General features: G+C 47.6%; 1 protein-coding gene and 1 pseudogene across 1 annotated transcript in view; both read left to right on the top strand.

Moving 5' to 3' along the window:
• The window catches only part of LOC143695917 (uncharacterized), a gene marked incomplete at its 5' end in the record, with an annotated part of 127841 nt that overhangs the window by 16979 nt on the left and 92424 nt on the right, over nucleotides 1–18438 (top strand). The window lies entirely within an intron of this gene.
• LOC143695843 (uncharacterized) lies at nucleotides 4149–5639 on the top strand (annotated as a pseudogene).

Raw genomic sequence — 18438 nt, 5'->3', positions numbered from 1 at the left:
TTCAGACAAGGGTCTCTTCTTCAGTGGTCCCCAATGACGATCATGAGGCAGATGAGAGAAACTTTGGACAGAGTCTCACACCCCGGTCGAGTACATGCTGTGGGAGAGGCAGTAAAAAAGGCATCTCAAATCACTGGCGGACACATATTCAAAAGATGCCAACAAACCAAATTTAACCCTTGAACAAATGGCAAGAGAAGGTGACTTCCAGAAGCCACAAGACCAAGCAAAGGATTTACAAGAAGCTGCACTCAGTGGCATCACCACTGCTGCAAAGACATCCCTGCTCCTCACTCTCGACGACACCCTACATACACAGAGCTTCACTAACATTAAACAAGGGCAAGTGAAATTTTCATGAAATTTGTAGACAGACTTAAAGTTGCACTTGAGTGACAAATAGAAGGCCCAGAGGCCAAGAAGGAAGTGCTAAATAAAATGGCCTTGGCAAAGGCAAACAATGAGTGCAAAACAATATTAAGACCCAGAACCTACAATCAACCAGATGGACGAGTCCTGCAACAAATTATCTTCCACTGAACACACCATGGCAAGGGCAATCTCTAAGGGAGAGGGCCTTTTTAACATCCCAAGACGCTGCAAAATGTTTTAATTGTGGGGAACTGGGCCTTTTTTTGAAGGACTGTCCAGAATACAAAATGCCTAAAGACCAGCAGCCACCAAAGAGGTGCCATTCATCACACTGTATGGATTGCAACAGACATTCTAACAACTGTTCTCAGTTTTGTTATCACCAGTAACCTCACCACCACCAGCAGCATTATCAGCCAAAAAACTTCCAACAGACTGCAGGGTGGCCCCGTGTGAAGACAGCAAATGGAAAGCTGCTTCACTGTACCCTCCCCACTATTCTGGAGGTCCAATACGTGGGGAAATTCCCGCGGAGCTCTTCATACTCCGAACAACAGACCAGAGTGACCAAGGCTTTCCAGCAAGTTCAGGTCAGGACGTGACACCAGCTGGTGAGTGCTTTGTCTATACAATTTGATGACTCTGCTTTCTATCGTATTCCCACCAGAAAATATGGACCCCTAGAGGGCCTGAGGGATGTGCTGGTAATAGGTAATGTATTCATGGACCAAATGAAATACATATTATAGTGGAAGTACAAACTGTTGGGCCAAGTGACGAAATCACAGTCACTTTCTGCTGCACAAAACCACCACACTTCCTGCACAGAGAGACTGTGATCGCCCAAGCCTTTTTATTGCCATTAAGCATAGACAATATCCCAGAGCACCCAATGGCATGCTGGGTTGAAATCATGGGCCAAGACAAGCCCCTTATAAAGTGCAGTCAGTTGAATAAAGGTAATAACATCTACCTACAAGGGATGGTGGACACAGGGGCCAACGTTACTATCATTACACAACCTCAATGGCCCCTGAACCCAGAGCTGATTCCTGTCACTGGAGTCACCTCAGTGATTGGAGGAGCCGCCATCTCCATGAGGAGCGAGCGTATTATCACAACAGAGGGACTGGAGGGCCAAACTGCCACCATCAGGCCATTTGTAGTCAGGGCACTCACCACCCTGTGGGCCAGGGACCTGTTGTCCCAGTGGGGAGCTTGACTTGATATTCCACCTCTGTCCCGGGATTTCTATTTGGGGCCACTGCAGAGTGCACCACCCCACAATCACCTGGAAGACTGACACCCCAACGTGAGTGGATCAGTGGCCCCTCTCAACAGAGAAATTACATACCCTCGAGCTTCTAGTGGAGGAGCAGCTCTCCAAGGGCCACATTGTACCTTCCAACAGCCCTTGGAACTCCCCTGTCTTTGTTCTCAAAACACCTGGCAAGGACAGGTGGACACTCCTCCATGACCTTTGTAAAATTAACAAGGTCATTGAGGACATGGGTCCCTTGCAGCCTTCCTTCTCCGTCCTTGCTTCCTTGTGACTCGAGACTGGTGGTCGTTGATATCAAAGACTGCTTTTTCAACATCCCCCTCCATCCTCAAGATGCTCCCATATTCACCTTTTCCATCCCCTCCCTGAACAGACAGGCACCTCTGAAGCGGTACCACCGGAGAGTCCTCCCCCAAAGTGAGAAAAACTCCCCTATATATGCCAGTGGTACATGGCCCTTGTCCTATCTCCCATCCAAAGGACTCTCCCAGATGCCATTATCCTACATTATATGGATGGCATTCTGTCTTGGTTTGAAGACAGATGTCTGCTAAGGAAGGCAGGAGCTTCCTGTGAAATGGAAAATGTAAACCCCCTCCCTCTGAATTATTATAATTTTGAAATTAAAAAGCTCTCGAGCAAAGATATGGGAATAAGAATAACAGTTATTTACGAGGAAAACTAAAAATACAAATGCAATAGTACAAACAAAAAAGCCCCACTGGCAGAGTCAGAATATGACCTGACACCCTGTGGGTCACAGTGGTGGTAGCAGTCCTATTAAATGGTGGCTGCAGTGCTCCTGCAGTGACAGGTGGGGTTCTGTTGAAGCAGTGATCCTGTAGAAGGGTGGAGTTTTCTCTGAAGGTCCAGTGGTGGCGTAGATGGGCCTGGACTTCCTCTGGGAATACAGTGGAAAAGAAAGCTGCTCCTCTGGGAATCCAGTGGGAAAAGGCTGTCTCTCTTCTTCCAAATGTCAAATTATATCCAGGTAGGAATGCTTGGCTCCTCCCTCTGGCCAGAGCATCTCACAATGGGATGATGAATTTTTCATCAGTCATGCAGTGACACTCAAGGGCCCAATAACAGAAGATATCTCCCAGAGGGGGGGATTGTTGAGGAAGAGATAAAGTAAACTGCTGTAAGAGATGGTCTGAAGTTTCCCTCATTTGCCTCACGACCGTCACAAGGACAGAGAGGAAGACCCTGAGGACCCTGGCTGGAGTTCTGGCCTGGTTGGGGTGGATGCTCGCCAAGTGATTGTTTGCAGCTGTGCTTGCTGTGCCCCCACGTTACAACTGCTTCGAGCAGGGGCTGACAGGGAGCGGCTTGCTCTGTACACTTACACCTGCTTCACGATCCCTGCTCATCACAATGGCCCATGAATTTCCCCACCTCTTGGCCAGATGAACTTTCTGGGGTACCTCTGGTGATCCCCCCATAGAAGATCCCTCATCTGCCTCACAAGCGCTGTAAGGGAAGCCCCCTCCCAAGGACTGAGACTGAGACCCTTAAAATTCTAACACAGGGGCGCAGGCCTGACTGAAGTGGGATGTTTGCCAAGTGTTGCCTGCAGGTGTGTTTGCTGCACCAAGACTGGTTTCTCATAGACACCAATCCTGAAAACAATGGGTCTCGCTCACCGCTGAGATTGATTTGTCCTGTTTTGGAACATGGACTGTCTTACACATTTTCAATAGACTTATTCTCCATTGTCTTTTATCTGTTCTCCCCTTGGTGGATGACTATAAAAAACCCCTGAGTTATGCAAAGAATTTGAGATTCTCCCCAACGTGACAAGATGGATCTATTGGCTGGACCACGAGGATTTTGTCTCTCCGTTGGTAGCTATTCCCACCCCTGTCTTCTTCTCTCTCCCTCTATCCTTTATCTCCTTTCTAATCCTTCTATTGCTTCTGCTGTGGGCACTCAATAAAAGGTGCATTTGTTTTGATCAAGACTGAAATCCCCTCCATGTTGTTTTTGCACTCTGAGATCAGTTAATGAACCATCACAACCCCACTTGTACGAGTGGATCGTGACATTAAATTGCCGTCATGGACAGGATTCTGACAGACAGAGGGGTTTGCAGGGTTGTGTGTAGTCTGTAACAGGGGAAGGATGTTTCACTCCAGCCGCACCGAGCCCGATACCCCGAAAGGGGTGAGCAGTTGTCTAAAAAGGAAAGGGAGTGACTCAAATTTCCCACAAACTGCACATGCCTAGGTGAAAAGCACCCCCATACTCAATTGAGGGTTCTGTCTTCAGAATTTCACAAAAGATCTCTTAGTGCAAAAAGGGAAACTGTTTTTGTGTATGTGTGAATCTGGACTGTCTGGGAAGTGAAGGGACTACTTGAAGTAACTGAGTAGAACCTCCCAGGCACATTTAGTCTCTTCACCCACCCAGGGAAGCAAGGGAAACACAGCAGAGGCTGTGTGGTTGTGTGCCTTAAGTCTACACCTCCCTGTCATGGTTTTGGTCCCATCACAAAATGACGGAAAACCTCAGCGCAAAAGTTGAAGCTGAATTTTATGCTCTACTAGCCAAACACAATGCCAAACCTTCTCCCGGAGGAGAAGAACGGGCACAAAGTAACTGATTTAATTTGGAAAATGTTATTGATAGAGTATGTTCTTTACAACATGAAACAAAATTTAAACTGGGCAAAAATAAAACTATTCTCTGCTCAGTTTTGGGAGCTTGTCTCACAGCAGCTATAAAAACTCTCTTAAAGTGAAGAAGTGAGGAAAAAGCTATAATGGACTCCCTTCAAAACCTAGTTGAAATTTGGAAAAAAAATTAAATGAAGAAAGGAATGAGATCCATCTGTTACAAGCTGCCCTTAGAGAGGAACATGTTAAGAATTCACTGAATGCTGATTCCTCAACACAGGCAGAGGAAAAGACACTCCTCACATTAAACAGATTTATCCCCATAAGGAACTAGAGGCAGTAAAAAAACTGTGGAGAAAACTGCTGCCCTCATTTGAGACCACCCTTGGTTAAAACAGAATATAACTATATTAATGATGAAGATTTTGAACCACATATCACAACTAAACAAATACCATTCCGCACTACCAAATTGACTAAGCTGAAGAAAGAATTTGGGCGCCTCCCACAAGAATCGGAGATAGAATATGTCTTCCAAGTGTCCCTCACTGGTGGAGATCAAATTAAATTAACTGAACAGGAGGCCAGTGGGTACTGGGGACATGGAGTTTTCCTAACAACAGGAGATAAGCGTGACACGTGGTCCCTGACACAATGTGTGCCTTTCTGGGCCAGGGGAATTAATCCTTTGGAAAGGGGAGACCCTTTAGCTATAGTCAGTGCCCCCGACCAGCTTTTGGAAGGCGCCCACAAAGCCACCTGCCTGCAAATGATTCATGAAAAAAGTTGATTCCTGGTTTTCAGTCACCAATGCAATTACCTGTAAAGCCTGAAATTATGACTCCTTTAATTTGAGGGCTTCCTAAACCTACAGCAATTACTTTACAGAAAACCATAATGGCCTTGGGTCCCATAGAGAGACTAGATAGATTCCTTGGTAACCCCACTGACCAAACTGAATCTACTGATCCTGGTTTCACTCCATACTCCATCCCCTCACAGCCCCCAGCTTCTCAATCTGATTCACCTGCCAGTAGCCATAAAGGTTGGGCATGGAGCGAGGTTGCAGTAGATTTGATTAATTACAGTAGATGATATGGACCTGTAAAAACCCTGGAGGAGAAATCTGAAAAAACAAACGGTGTTTGGTTTATCACGGCTCCTCACGGTGAAAATTTAGGGAAGGGAAAACAGATCTCTAACCACCACCATTGGTGGTTGTTGGAAGTTAAAAGGGGGGTCCCCAGAGAGGTGATGGATGGTTTGCCCCTTGATAAATTACAGAAAATAATAACGAATTGGCACTATCAGAAACCGAATTTTTCAGTTCAACCCAGTGCACCCCTCCCTTCTCAGAATCCAGCCAGTGAGCCAAAAGAAACCCTCTCCCAGCCTCTCCCTCAGAATTTAGGATGTGAGCCAAAGCAAACAGAGAACCAGAGAAACTAGGCTCTCCATCCCTTATAGGTGAGCGAAGGGCTGGAGCATGGATGGATCTGAGAATGCTCACTAAACATAAATCAGGAGATATATTGATCACAGCTATCACAGGCCTCAAACAGGCACTTGTAACCTTTCTGATTGACACTGGGGCACAAATCTCTGCACTAACAAAAAGGATGCCCAGAAGTGTAGAATTGTTCCAACAAAGAAACCATGTTATGTTTTAAATGCCCTAGGAACTACAGAATCTATGAATGTGGCCTTAGTAAAACTCACACTCCATGGAGAGGAGAATCAATTAGTTGTCAAAATTGGGGATATTCCAAACAATTTATTAGGGATGGATGTTATTGCTGGGAGGCAGTGGGAAGATTCTGAGGGATTCCTGTGGTCATTTGGCGTGCCACGTCTTAACATTAGACTGCTCCAAGCTGCATCCTCCTCACTGTCTAGCAAAATTACTCATGTAAAACAATACCCTCTACCTTCTGGTGCCAAAGAGGGCATCAACTGGTTATACAGGACTTGTGAGACCAAGGAGTAATAGTCAATACCCATTCTCTTTTCAACTTGCCAGTGTGGCCAGTTTGGAAACCCAATGAGAAGTGGAGGCTGACAGTAGACTTCTGCAGGCTTAATGCCAACACAGACCCTCTTACAGCAGCAGTCCCAAATTTGGCTGAATTAATGACATCAATTCAAGAAAAAGTTCACTCAGTCATGGCAACTATAGATGTCAAAGACATGTTTTTTATGATACCCATACAGCCAGAAGATATGGACCGTTTTTCCTTCACATGGAAAGGACAGCAATACACTTTCACTAGGCTTCCCCAAGGCTACAAACACTCCCCCACTTTGGCCCACCCTACTTTAGCCCAGGAATTAGAAAAAACACCCAAACCTGATCCTGTAGCTGTTTATCAATACATTGGTGACATTCTGGGGGGGTGTGTGTGTGTGAAATAGAGGTAGTAGGGAAACATCAGCAGAAAATAATCTCTCACTTAGAAAGTCTTGATTTGCAGATGCCCCCAGAGAAAATTCAGAAGTCTTCTCAGGAAGTGAAGTTTTTGGGAATTTGCTGGAAAGGAGGTATGACATGTATTCCACCTGATATCCTAACCTCTTTAGATCAGATCAAAATGCCTGAATCCAGGAAAGATCTCCAGCAAGCTCTAGGATTATTAGTGCTCTGGAGAAAACATATTCCAGATCTTTCAATAATTGCCAGGCCCCTTCATGACTTGCTGAGCAAACGGGGTGAAATGGGATTGGACTCCTTCTCAGGAGGAAGCATTGCAGTTGCTGATTTTTGAAGCAACAGCTCACCAAGCACTGGACCCTGTCCATCCCACAGATCCCTTTCAGCTGGAATGGGGATTTGGCTCCTCAGGGCTGTCAGTACACATTTGGCAGCAGGGTCCTGAGGGTCCAACAAGTCCTGTTGGTTTCTATTCCTGTGGTTTTAAAGATGCTGAGAAAAGATACACTACCTGGGAAAAAGGATTGTTTGTGGTTAGCTTAGCTTTCATAGAAGTGGAAAAAAATGCATGACAACAACCAGTTGCCTTGAGAGGCCCTTTCAAAGTTATTAAGACAGTCACTACTGGGACCTCCCTCCCCGTCCCCAACACAGTGGCCCAAAGTGCCTCAGTTACAAACTGGTATGCTCAGATTGAACATTACTGTAACATTCTCTCAATAACAGAAAACGCTGTAAAAAATTTAGCGATCCAAGAAACTGAGAACTTGGGCAGCAGCCATGACAAACCTGCCTCTGTAATTAAAGTATCCCCTCCTTTCTCCCCCAAACGATCAGCAAATTCTTGGTTCCCTGATGCCTCTGCTAAACAGGAGGGGAAGGTGTGGAGATACAGGGCAGCAGCCCTCCACATTTCCTCTGGTGAACGAATCATTACCGAGGGAGAAGGCAGTGCTCAGGCTGGGGAGCTGAGAGCTGTTTGGAGTGCTTTCCAACATGAGCTACAGAATACCTCTCCTGTCTGCATCTACACGGACTCCTATGCTGTGTATAAAGGATGTACTGAGTGGCTTCCTTTTTGGCAGCAAAATGATTGGGAAGGTAACAGAATTCCAGTATGGCAAAAGGAAAAGTGGCAAGAAATTTTGAACATCGCAAGCCAAGGAAATTTTGTTAGGGTGGGCAGCCTTTCACCAGACAGATGGAAATCCAGCAGGAGAGTGGAACAATAAAGCTGTTGGTTTAGCAAGACTAAGTCCCCTGAAAAAGAACAAATTACAGAGGACTGGGATCAACTATTAGAATGGCTGCATGTAAAAAGACAGCACACAGGTGTGAAAGATTTGTACAAGGAAGCTCTTGCCCAGCATTGGCCTGTCACCAAGGAAAGGTGTAAAACATGCGTATCAACCTGTGAGCAATCGCAGACTGGAGACTGGAGAGACATCCTTTGGAAGATGACCCTCTGCATTTCAGAAAGGGTAAAGGCTTATGGGACGCGTGGCAGGTAGACTATATTGGACCCTTTAAGAAGTCAGGAGTTAAACACTTTGTGCTAGTAGGAGTAGATATTGTATCTGGGATGGTCCAGGCCAATGCTTTTAAAAGAGCTACAGGAGATAATACTGTTAAAGCATCGCAGGGATGGTTTGGAATTTTCCCAAAACCACAGGAAATTCAATCTGATAATGGGTCCCACTTCACTGCTAGAATTGTACAGGATTTGGCAAAAAATGAAGGAATTAAATGGACTTTTCATACCCCTTACTACCCTCAAGCTAACGGGATCGTGGAAAGGACCAATGGTCTTTTGGAATGACTTTTGAAACCAGAGGAGGGAAATTGGGATGTTCGGTTATGGGAAGCTGTGAAAAGTGTGAATGACAGATGGGGGGGTAAATGGGTGTCCCAAAATCACTGTTTTTTGCCCCATAGCTCCAAGCATAATTGCCTCTCTAGGGAGACCAGATGATTTCAAGATTCCAGCATATTACCCTGGACAACCTGTTCTGGTGGACCTCCCTACTGTAGGGGAACTACCACTAGTGCTAAAAACCCCTCTGAATAAACATGCATGGGTAGCCTCTGATGCTCTAGGGAGAGAGCATCGGATAAATACACACTGGATAATTCCATCATTCTAACTTTTTCTGTCCCTTAGTGGCAGGATTCTGTTGTGTTTACTTTTACGGAAGAACCCTGAGGGACATGAGGATCATCTGAACCATGATAACACTGGTGATACTTTTCTGCATCCTACCACAATTCCGTGGACAGAATCCTGCTGAGTGGTCGTGGTCTGAAGCTACCATCCATCACACTAATGTTCTAGGATCATATCCCAAGGGTCACCACCTGAACCTAGAGCCTATAGTGCTGCATGACTCTGAGATATATCGCCCAAGTGAGTGGGGATGGGATCAGAAGGACTGGACTAGAGCCCTAACTGGAACAATTGGTGAGTCGATTGTGGTAGCGTGCAGAAAAGTGGAATGATCTCTCTATGAGAAAGCCACCTCCATTGCAGGTGCTGGAAATTTTTTAGAACCAGATGGAAAAAACTATTTGCACATCCCTACAACAGAACTGTGTCCTACGACAAAGTGGGAGTGTACCAAACAAATTCCCCTCACTCTGTGCTGCCGGCAGGAGTACGTTGGTAACTACACTTTAGGCCCCAGAACCAACAATGCAATTACAAAGGATTGTAGAAATAAATCTACTGCTTGCTGGCATAATTTTACTTTAGCTAAACCAACTTATGTGACATGCCGTTGGCAAAATAACTTGACAAATCCATAAAGTTTAAAAGGCCTAGTTTACAAACTTAAGATAAATGCTATAACAAAGTCCACACTGAGTACAGTAGTCACACCCCAGTGGGTAGAAAGGACTGAGAGCACCCTTAGTCAGCTTGATACTGAATGGCCTTGGTCCCAGGCTTTTGTTCATTTTTCCAGATCCATGGGAAACGTGAGGGATTTAAACCTATCAACTGTCATTATGCATGAAAATCAGATATACACTAGGCAGGAATGGGAAAACCAAAAAGCCTGGCAGCTTCAAGGGATAGTGGGGAAAAAAATTAGTATAGGATCCGAATGATTAACGGAACTACCCATAGAAACGCAACCTCAATCGGTGTTTTGACAGATCAAACAAATAAGCATGAAAAGGTTTGTACGCACCCAAGCTTACAGGATTGTTGGCACAATTTTACATTGGCACAAACCATAGAAGTGGTTTGTCTTTGGTCCAAAAAATGTAGGCCTGTAGGGCCTACATTTTAAGTTTATAGTAAATGCTATAGCCCAACTGGTTACAATTTACACCACCACCACTCCAGCCCAACTACCGCTTATGCTTAGCCCAAGAATTTTTGAAAATGGACCAGATATAATTAGGAAAACAGGACAACAACAAATACTGTTCAATCCAGCATGGTTCTCTTAAACAAGTCAAATTGCTGATGCAAAGTAATGTCTCAGAAATTCAGCCGGCCTGTTCACCTTTTTTGCAAACTTCCTTTGAGGGTTGGATGACCTGGTTGCAAAAGCGGAACTCTTTTAAAAGACGGACGCTAAGAGACATAACCGGTGTTGTGGGAACAGGATTGGGAATTCTAAAGAGTATTGATTCAGAAGTATTAATGAATAAAATTGGCTGCTACAACTAGAGATTTGACCAAATTACAACAACCACTGCAGTCATTGGCTTTAGGAACACACCAGTGGCTGCTATCAAACATTTTGCCAAATTGGGAAAAGGTAAATGTAAATGACCACAAATTGGTAATTGATGCACTCGGTGCTACACAAAACAACATTTCTTTGGCTCTCAGCTGTATCCAGGCACAATTGTGGATGCAGTCAGTTGCTGCCTCAATGATAAGAGAAGGTGAAGAAGGCACTTTTCCTACTGAAATTGGGAAAATAATTTGGGACAGTGCCACTGATTTTGAAAGAGAATTCCAATCCTGGTGGAACCTGGTGAATTTTACTTACAATCCCATTACAAACATAGCCATGGCTTTTGTGTTAACCATACGTAATGCCTCAGTGCATTTGATATTTCCTATGATTGCATTAGGGCTGAATAATGATGGAGCTGTTCTCTATCCTTATGAGCATTGGGAATGGGCCCGTCAAATTGGTGAGAAATGGCAAAATGTTAATTTAGAATCTTGTCTTGTCCGAGAACAACAAGGGTTCATCTGTGAAAGCAATGCAATCATAGCTCAAGACATTTGTTTAGACACAGAGCAAAATATCTGTCATTTTGAAATTCATCCTAATGAGACTTCTGAAACAGTCCTTATATATATAGGCAATAGATGTGCATGCTTCAGACCTGCTTGTGATTTTGTATTTGTAGAGAATGTTGTAGTAGATACTAAAAATTATTCAAATTTTTGTGCTTGTAACTTTACCAAGATTACAGGATGTGATTTCTTTTATGAAGCTCCAGTTACCTCTCACTACCTATTGCAATCCAACTACACACTGATTCACAAACTGATGCCTACTCCTATTGGGATGGATCTCACTTTGGTAAGACAACTGCTGCTCCATCGAGACTTAGTTGAAATCCTTGAGAAGATTGAGAAAAACGCACAGAAAGCCCTGGTGACTGTTCATCACAATGTGAGACAGATACCCCGTGTCATGGAAAGGGTGGAGAAAGATGCCGAGCACAGGTGGTGGGATACTCTTTTAGGTGGTCTCCTACTGCCACGGGTGTCCTGAGCAGTCTGTGTCATCCCATTGTTATCCTTTTGATACCAAATCTGTTTGGTTTTATTTTATCAGCAGTCCCATTCGTTATGAATTGGAGCATGAAACAGCTGACAAGATTGACGTCTATAGTTAATGCAAACAACTTGGCTGATGTCCCATGCACTGTGAACATCCCCAAGACTTTGACACAAGGCAATTATGAATGAAGCATATGTGTTTTGGAATAATCCTAATTTCCATTTATGATTTTGTGGGAATTACTTTTGATTTTTAGTGAATTGGTTTAGAAAATCATTTTAAAGTTAGTGCTTATATTATGATTTGTTTATTGCTTTTGCTTTTGATATTTGTGATTTGTTTTGACCATTTGAGAATGGTTATAAAAATAATACTATTTTAATTAATTAACCATTTGAAAATAGTTATAAAATTGATACTGTTGTGATCAATATTAATTATGTTTGTTTATTGTCTCTCTTTTTTTTTCCCTCTTCTTCCTATCCTTTCTTTTCCTCCTTTCTCTCTCTCTCTCTCTGTCATGCTGTCCCTATTTTTCCGGGTTCTACTACCAACGTACAGCGAGTCATGAAGACCTATCAGCGACACTCCAGAGCCCTGCTGATGACGATCCCTTCAAGACAATTGTGAGTCACAGGGTCGTGTAAGAGTCTGTCTGAAATATCCCTCATCTGCCTCACGATCGTCACTGGGGACCACTGAAAATCTCGGGCTTTGTAGGAGAAAGTTACACAAGCCAAAGGCTTCGAGACCTGAGAGCACAATGTTAGGTTATTGTTTTCACAGGTGTTGTTTGCTGTATGCTACACTGAGCCCAATGAGAAGAAGAAGGAAGCACCGTGCCCTTTTTGCAACAACAGCCTTGGGAGCTGTCCCACCTCTCGGCCTGGCTGGATTCTCCTGAGTTCTGGGTGGTCCCCCACAGAAGACCCTCACCTGTTTTACAACCACTGTGACAGACAGACTGAGATGTAAGGAGCCTCTCCATCAAAGACCGAGACATGAAACCCCCATGTGAAAAGGCCCCTCTGCTCCTTCCAAGGACTGGGACTGAAACCCCCAGCCCGGGGCAGGTGTGTGGGGGAGGCAAGCTGACCAAAGCGAGATGTTTGCCTGCAGGTTGTGACCGCTGGACCAAGAAGACAATGGCTCTCGTTTACTGCTGAGAACATGGACTACCTGTTACATCTATTCTTTATTGTATCTGTTTTCCCCCCTCCCTCACAATTTCCAATAGAGTTATCATAATAAAAACCTCTGAGTTAGCCAGAGATTTCAAGATCTCCCCGACATAACAGGCGGATCCTCGACTGGACTGGACCAAAGGACTTCATCTCTATGTTTGGTAGCTCTATCCCCCTCTTTCTCTCTCTCTCTCTTTTGTCTCTCTCTTCCTCTATCTTTTTCTCTCCCTTAATCCCTCTCTCACATTTTGCAGTGGTCATTCAATAAAGGTGCATTTGTTTCGATTATCATTGCAAACCCCCTTGTACCGTGTTGGTTCTTTTTGCACCCTGAGATCAAATCCACAAACCATCACGAAACCCGTCTGTTAGGACAGATCGTGACACCCCCCGAAGAACCCTCCCCAAATTCCCCCCCAAAGCCCCCCCAGCACCTCCAGACCCCGCTAAAACCCCCTCAAGTTCCCCCCAGACCCTCCCCAAATCCCTCCAAACGTCCTCAAGACCCCTCCCCAAATTCCCCTTACGACCCCTCCAGGACCCCTCACCTGTTCCTGCGCCTCCTCAGCAGCTCCCGGAGCCCCCCGTCCTCTCCCAGCACCTCCCCTGCTCTCTCCAGCGCCTCCCGCAGGACCCGCCCGAGCCCGGGGCGGCTCCTGGGGGTCCCCGAGGGGGTCCCGGGGGGCGGAGGAGGTGGAAGGGGGGCGCCCGCTCCATGCCCGCCCCCGGGGTCAGGGGGCGCCGCTTCAGGCTCGGCTCTGATTGGCTGGAGCGGCGCGGGGAGGGCAGGAGTTGCAATGGAAAGACGCCCGGTGATTGGTTGTTTTCATAGAGGGCGTGGTGATTGACAGGAGAGGGGCGGGAGAGGCGGGCTTTGCTGAGGAGAGGTGCGCGATGATTGGTTAGTTCAGCTCGAGAGAGGCGGGCATTGCTGAGGGGAGACCTGCGGTGATTGGTTGGTTCGGCACATCAGAGGCGGGCGTATCTGACGGGAGGTGTGTGGTGATTGGTTGGATTGGCGCACGGGGAGGCCGGTGTTCCTGAGGGGAGGTGATTGGATGGTTTGGGGCGGGGCGTCCGCTATTGGCTGGGAAAAGTCCAGGATTTTTAAGAGAACATTCCCGGTTTTCTGGGGAAAACCTCTCAGATTATTAAGGAAAAATTCCCGTTTTTTGAAGGAGAAACATTCCCTGATTTTTTGACGCCACATGACCCCAAATAACCCAAAGAACCCCGAAACACTCGAAATAAACCCCAAATAACCCTAAAAAAACCCAAACAATACCTAAAAGTCTGCCAAATAACCCTAAACAAATCCAAATAACCCCAAAAAACAAACAAAAAAAACTCCCCTCAAATTAAAATAAAAACCCCCAAATGATTTCAAGTACACCTAAAAAAAAAACATATACACCAACATAAACCCCAAGAACCCCAAATAATTCCAAATAAGCCCAAATTAACCCAAATAACCCCAAATAATTCCAAAGAACCCCAAATAAATAGAAATAAACCAAGTAAAACCCAAGATAAACCCCAAATAGTCCATAAATACCATAAATAAACCCCAAACAAATCCTAAATAAACCCAAATAAACCCCAAGTAAGCCCAGTTCCTCCCGTCCCCACGCCATGACAGATCCCGACCAATCAGAACGCGCAGTACTGATGACAATCCAGTTGCTGGGCAGAAACTCAGAGCACTGGCCCCGCTCAGCGATTTTCAGCCAATCAGCGCCCGGCCCGACTCTGACTCATCAGTTGCCAGGCACAGTCAAGGCCTCTCACTGCGTTCAATAATCAGAGACTGCGCGGGGTAATTTCCAGCCAATCAGAGCGTGTCTCGCTGATGACTCATCAGTTGCGAGGAGCGGAATTTGGGGACCGGGGGAAGGTGACCCTGAGGATGGGCTGGGGGCCCCAAATTAATCCAAAACGGGGTCGGGACCCCAAAACGGAGCAGGAGGGGCCTGGAGCCCCCAAAACCAAACACAGGGGAGGGGACTGGGGGAACGATTGGAAAGGGGAAGGAGAGAGGGGAAAAGAGGGGGGTGGGACCCCCAAATTGAGCTGAGAAGGGGATGGGACACCCTAAATTGAGCTGGAAGGGGGGTGGGACCCCCAAACAGGATGAAGCCAATTTTGCTCCTGGAATATGTAAAGTAGTTTATGGATATGCAAAAAGTCTATGAATATGCAACAGGCTGATGTCATGGGAGACAAGGACCATCCAGCAAAGGTTGTTATGGCCACTGAGACCTCCGAGTTATTTCCGGGGACACCCCTTAATTAATCTGGTTTTAATTCCATCAGTCTGTTGCATATTCATAGACCCTCATGCATATCGACAAACTCATTTACATCTTTCAGGAACTATTTTACATGTCCCGTCTTTGGGAGTGTCTCCCCATTTCAGGAGCCTCTACTGAAATGGAAAATGTAAACCTCCTCCCTTAGAAGACGAAGAAGAAGAAGAAGAAAAGAAGAAGAAGAAGAAGAAGGAGAAGGAGAATGAGAAGGAGAAGGAGAAGGAGAAGGAGAAGGAGAAGAAAAGCTGAAATTTTGGGAATCCAGTGGGAAAATGGCTGATCCTCTGGGAATCCATTTCTTACCCCCCAAAGACAGGGCAAAGGCAGGGCGGTGGGGTTTTTATAGGGTATCCCAAGGGTGGAGTTGGGGTTTGGGTCAGGGGAGGAGTTCTTAGCAACACAAGAAGGATGAGATCAAATTCCTGCCTCTTAGCAACAGCAGCATTCCACACAGAACGTGTCCCCAAATCCTAAATTTCCTCTAAAACAACTGAGAAATTATGGAACTGCAGATATATTCGATCAATTTCCTTCATCTAACCCAGTTTGGAGAGTTTTTCAAGGATGAAGGTGAAGCAGAGGAAAATTAAGGCCAAACCAAAGGGCTAAGCAGCCAGGTGTGTTCCCAACATGGATCACAGGGAATGTGCGTGACCAGGGCTGTGCCCAAAGTGCCTCCTCCAGTGGGGGATGGAGCTGGAGCAGCACACGAAGCTCTGCCCACACTCAGGGCACTCCCAGGGCTTCCCTTACCGGTGCCTCCGTTGGTGTTGGGTCAAGTGAGAGCTCCTGGAGAAGCTCTTCCCACACTGGGGACACTCGTAGGGCCTCTCCCCTGTGTGGATGCGCTGGTGGGTGATGAGGGTGGAGTTGTGCTTGAATCCCTTCCCACAGTCAGGGCACTGGAAGGGCCTCTCCTCTGTGTGAATCCGATAGTGCAGGAGGAGATGGGACCTGGTCTGAATCTCTTCCCACACTCCCCACACTCGTAGGGCCGTTCCCCAGTGTGGATCCTCTGGTGCACAATCAGGTCGCAGTTCCACCTGAAGCTCTTCCCAATCTCCACGCATGTGTGAGGCTTCTCCCCATCATGGAGCTGCTCATGGAGCACCAGCTCTGAGCTCTGGCTCCATCTCCGGCCGCCTTCCCGGCCCAGGCTGGCTCTTTCCCCCTCACATCCCCGCCATCTGCGTTTGCAGCCCCTCCTCGTGCGGCAGCTCCGGGGCTTTTCCTCCCCGTTGGCTTCCTGCGCCGTGGAGCCGCTCAAAACGGCCTCTGCCACCAGGTTCTGCCGCGGGCATTTGTCCTCCCTGCTCTCCATGCTCAGCTCCTGCTCTGGGGGAGGAAGGACAAGGACAGCATGGGATTTGCCTCCGTGCCACAGGCAAGGGCAAGGAGATCCCCCCAGGGCTGAGCTGCAGCCGGGGGCCCTGCTGGGCTGGGAGATGGAGCAGCACAGAGGGGAAAGGGGCACTCATCGCCAGCTCGGGGCTGTGCACAAATCACAAACAGGACAGGACTGCTAGGAACGTGTCTTGAGCTGTTTTATTTCCCAGCATCTGTCTCATTACTTGGTTATGACAATGGGAAGATGCCAGTAGCTCACATCACAGGTAGCAGACAAAGAACTTCATGTTAAAACTTACTTTAAAAGGTTTTTGACCAATCACGCAAAGCAAAGCCATACTGACAGTAGTTCTATCCAAGCACTATAAGCACATTGACGGTTAAAACAATGCTCCCTTATTTCAAATACAATACCTGCTTGTAAGCCTTAAAACACAATGCACAGAGCTCCATTATTAAGCTTGGAACTTCCTAATATCTTTCTAGATACACTTTTCTGCAGGTTAGGGAGTTATTCTAGATAAGTGTTAATGCACAGACCATTGTTCTATTTCTCCCTACTTTCTACTTATATAACTTTTCTGCTGACCAATCTTACGGTTACTGCAAAGCTCTAATCAGTTCTACTGTCTCTGAGGCTTGTCTTTTGAAGCTTTTCCAAAACCCTGTGATTTTAAGCATTCAACAGACACTGATTTCCCCCTCACCTGCCTCAGTGACCCAGGGCATCTTCCTCTTCCTCGCAGCCTCCCAAGTGTTGGCAAGGGGAAATCCTGGTTTGGGGAAAACAAGGGATGAGCACGTTGAGTTTGATGGTTCCTCTGCCCGAGTCCATCTCTACAAGTCAGCGGCCATCTGGGCTCCAGAAAAACCTCCCAAACACCAAGATTCAGCCCTGAAAAAGCCACCCAGGAGTTCCCTGTCCCTGGTCCCTCCCCTCTGGTGTTCGGGGGTTCCACCCTGTCCCAGCTACTGGGGGTTACGCTTGGATTGGGGATCCCCATTCTCCTCGGTGCCCGCCCTGCCCAGGCTGCTGGCAGTCCCAGCAATCCCAAAAGCTCCCCCCGCTTCGCTCTCCCCATTTCGGGATGCCGGGGCTATTTGGGCTCCCGGGCTCCCTTCTCCCCTCATTCTCTGCTCTGGGCTGCAGCGGCTCCAAGGAGTCCCCCCTGCCCCTCTCCAGGCTCTTGAGGCTCCCGCCAATGGCGGCGCTCCCCCCTCTCTGGCCTCCCCACTTTGGGCTCCTGGGGGACACAGGGCTCTGCTCCTCCAGGCTGCCTCTGCTGGCAGCCGCCACCGCCACCCCCCGATGTCCCCCCAAGGGGCCTTTTCCGCTCAGCCTTGGACTTCTTCATTCTCCAAAATCCCCCCAAAAACCCAACCCAGGGACCCTCTGGATATCTGGGCCGAGCTCCCCCTCCCCGCTCACCGGAGCCATGGGGGGGGCGATGATCCCACAGGTGGGGGCTGCGAATTCAGGCAGGGATCGAAGGCGTGGTTCCCTCAGTTCAGCCTTGATCCGCTTTTGTCCCTCCTCTTCCATCCCTCCTCCGCCTGCTCCTCCCCCCTAGCCCCACCTCCTTTTCCCCCTTCATCCCTGCCCTTCCCTCCTTCCTCCTCCCCCAGCAGCAGCCACACCCTCGGTGCCCCGTTCCCGCAGCCCTCGCAGTCCGCGGCAGGAGCGGGGATGGAGCCGGGACGGGTCGGGATGGGCAGCGCGGGGCTCTCAGCTGCTCCCAGCCGCTGCGGGCGGGGGGAACCCGGCCCGGGCCAAAGGAGAGGCAAACTGGGCAAACTGGGGGCTGCACATCCAAACTGGGCCTTGCTGGGGACCCTGCCTGGCCACTGCCAGCCCTTGGGGCTCCTCCCGGCACATCCGCCAGGGGGGAACGCACACAGGGCTGGGGGATCCCAGCAGTGGCAGCACTGCCAGGGACTGGGCTGCACTGGGACCGTACTGGGAGTGACTGGGGCTGTACTGGGCTTGTACTGACATCATACTGGGATCATACTGGGAGTGACTGGGACTGTACTGGGCTTGTACTGACATCATACTGGGATCATACTGCCCTGCCAGGGCACACTGTGATTGCACTAATGGAGAGTGGGATCATACTGGGATCATACTGGGATTGTACTGGGAGTGA

Source organism: Agelaius phoeniceus, chromosome 27 (assembly GCF_051311805.1).
Source record: "Agelaius phoeniceus isolate bAgePho1 chromosome 27, bAgePho1.hap1, whole genome shotgun sequence".
Lineage (NCBI taxonomy): Eukaryota > Metazoa > Chordata > Aves > Passeriformes > Icteridae > Agelaius > Agelaius phoeniceus.
Note: the sequence above shows the minus strand (reverse complement) of the source record. Positions and strands in the feature narration are given on the sequence as shown.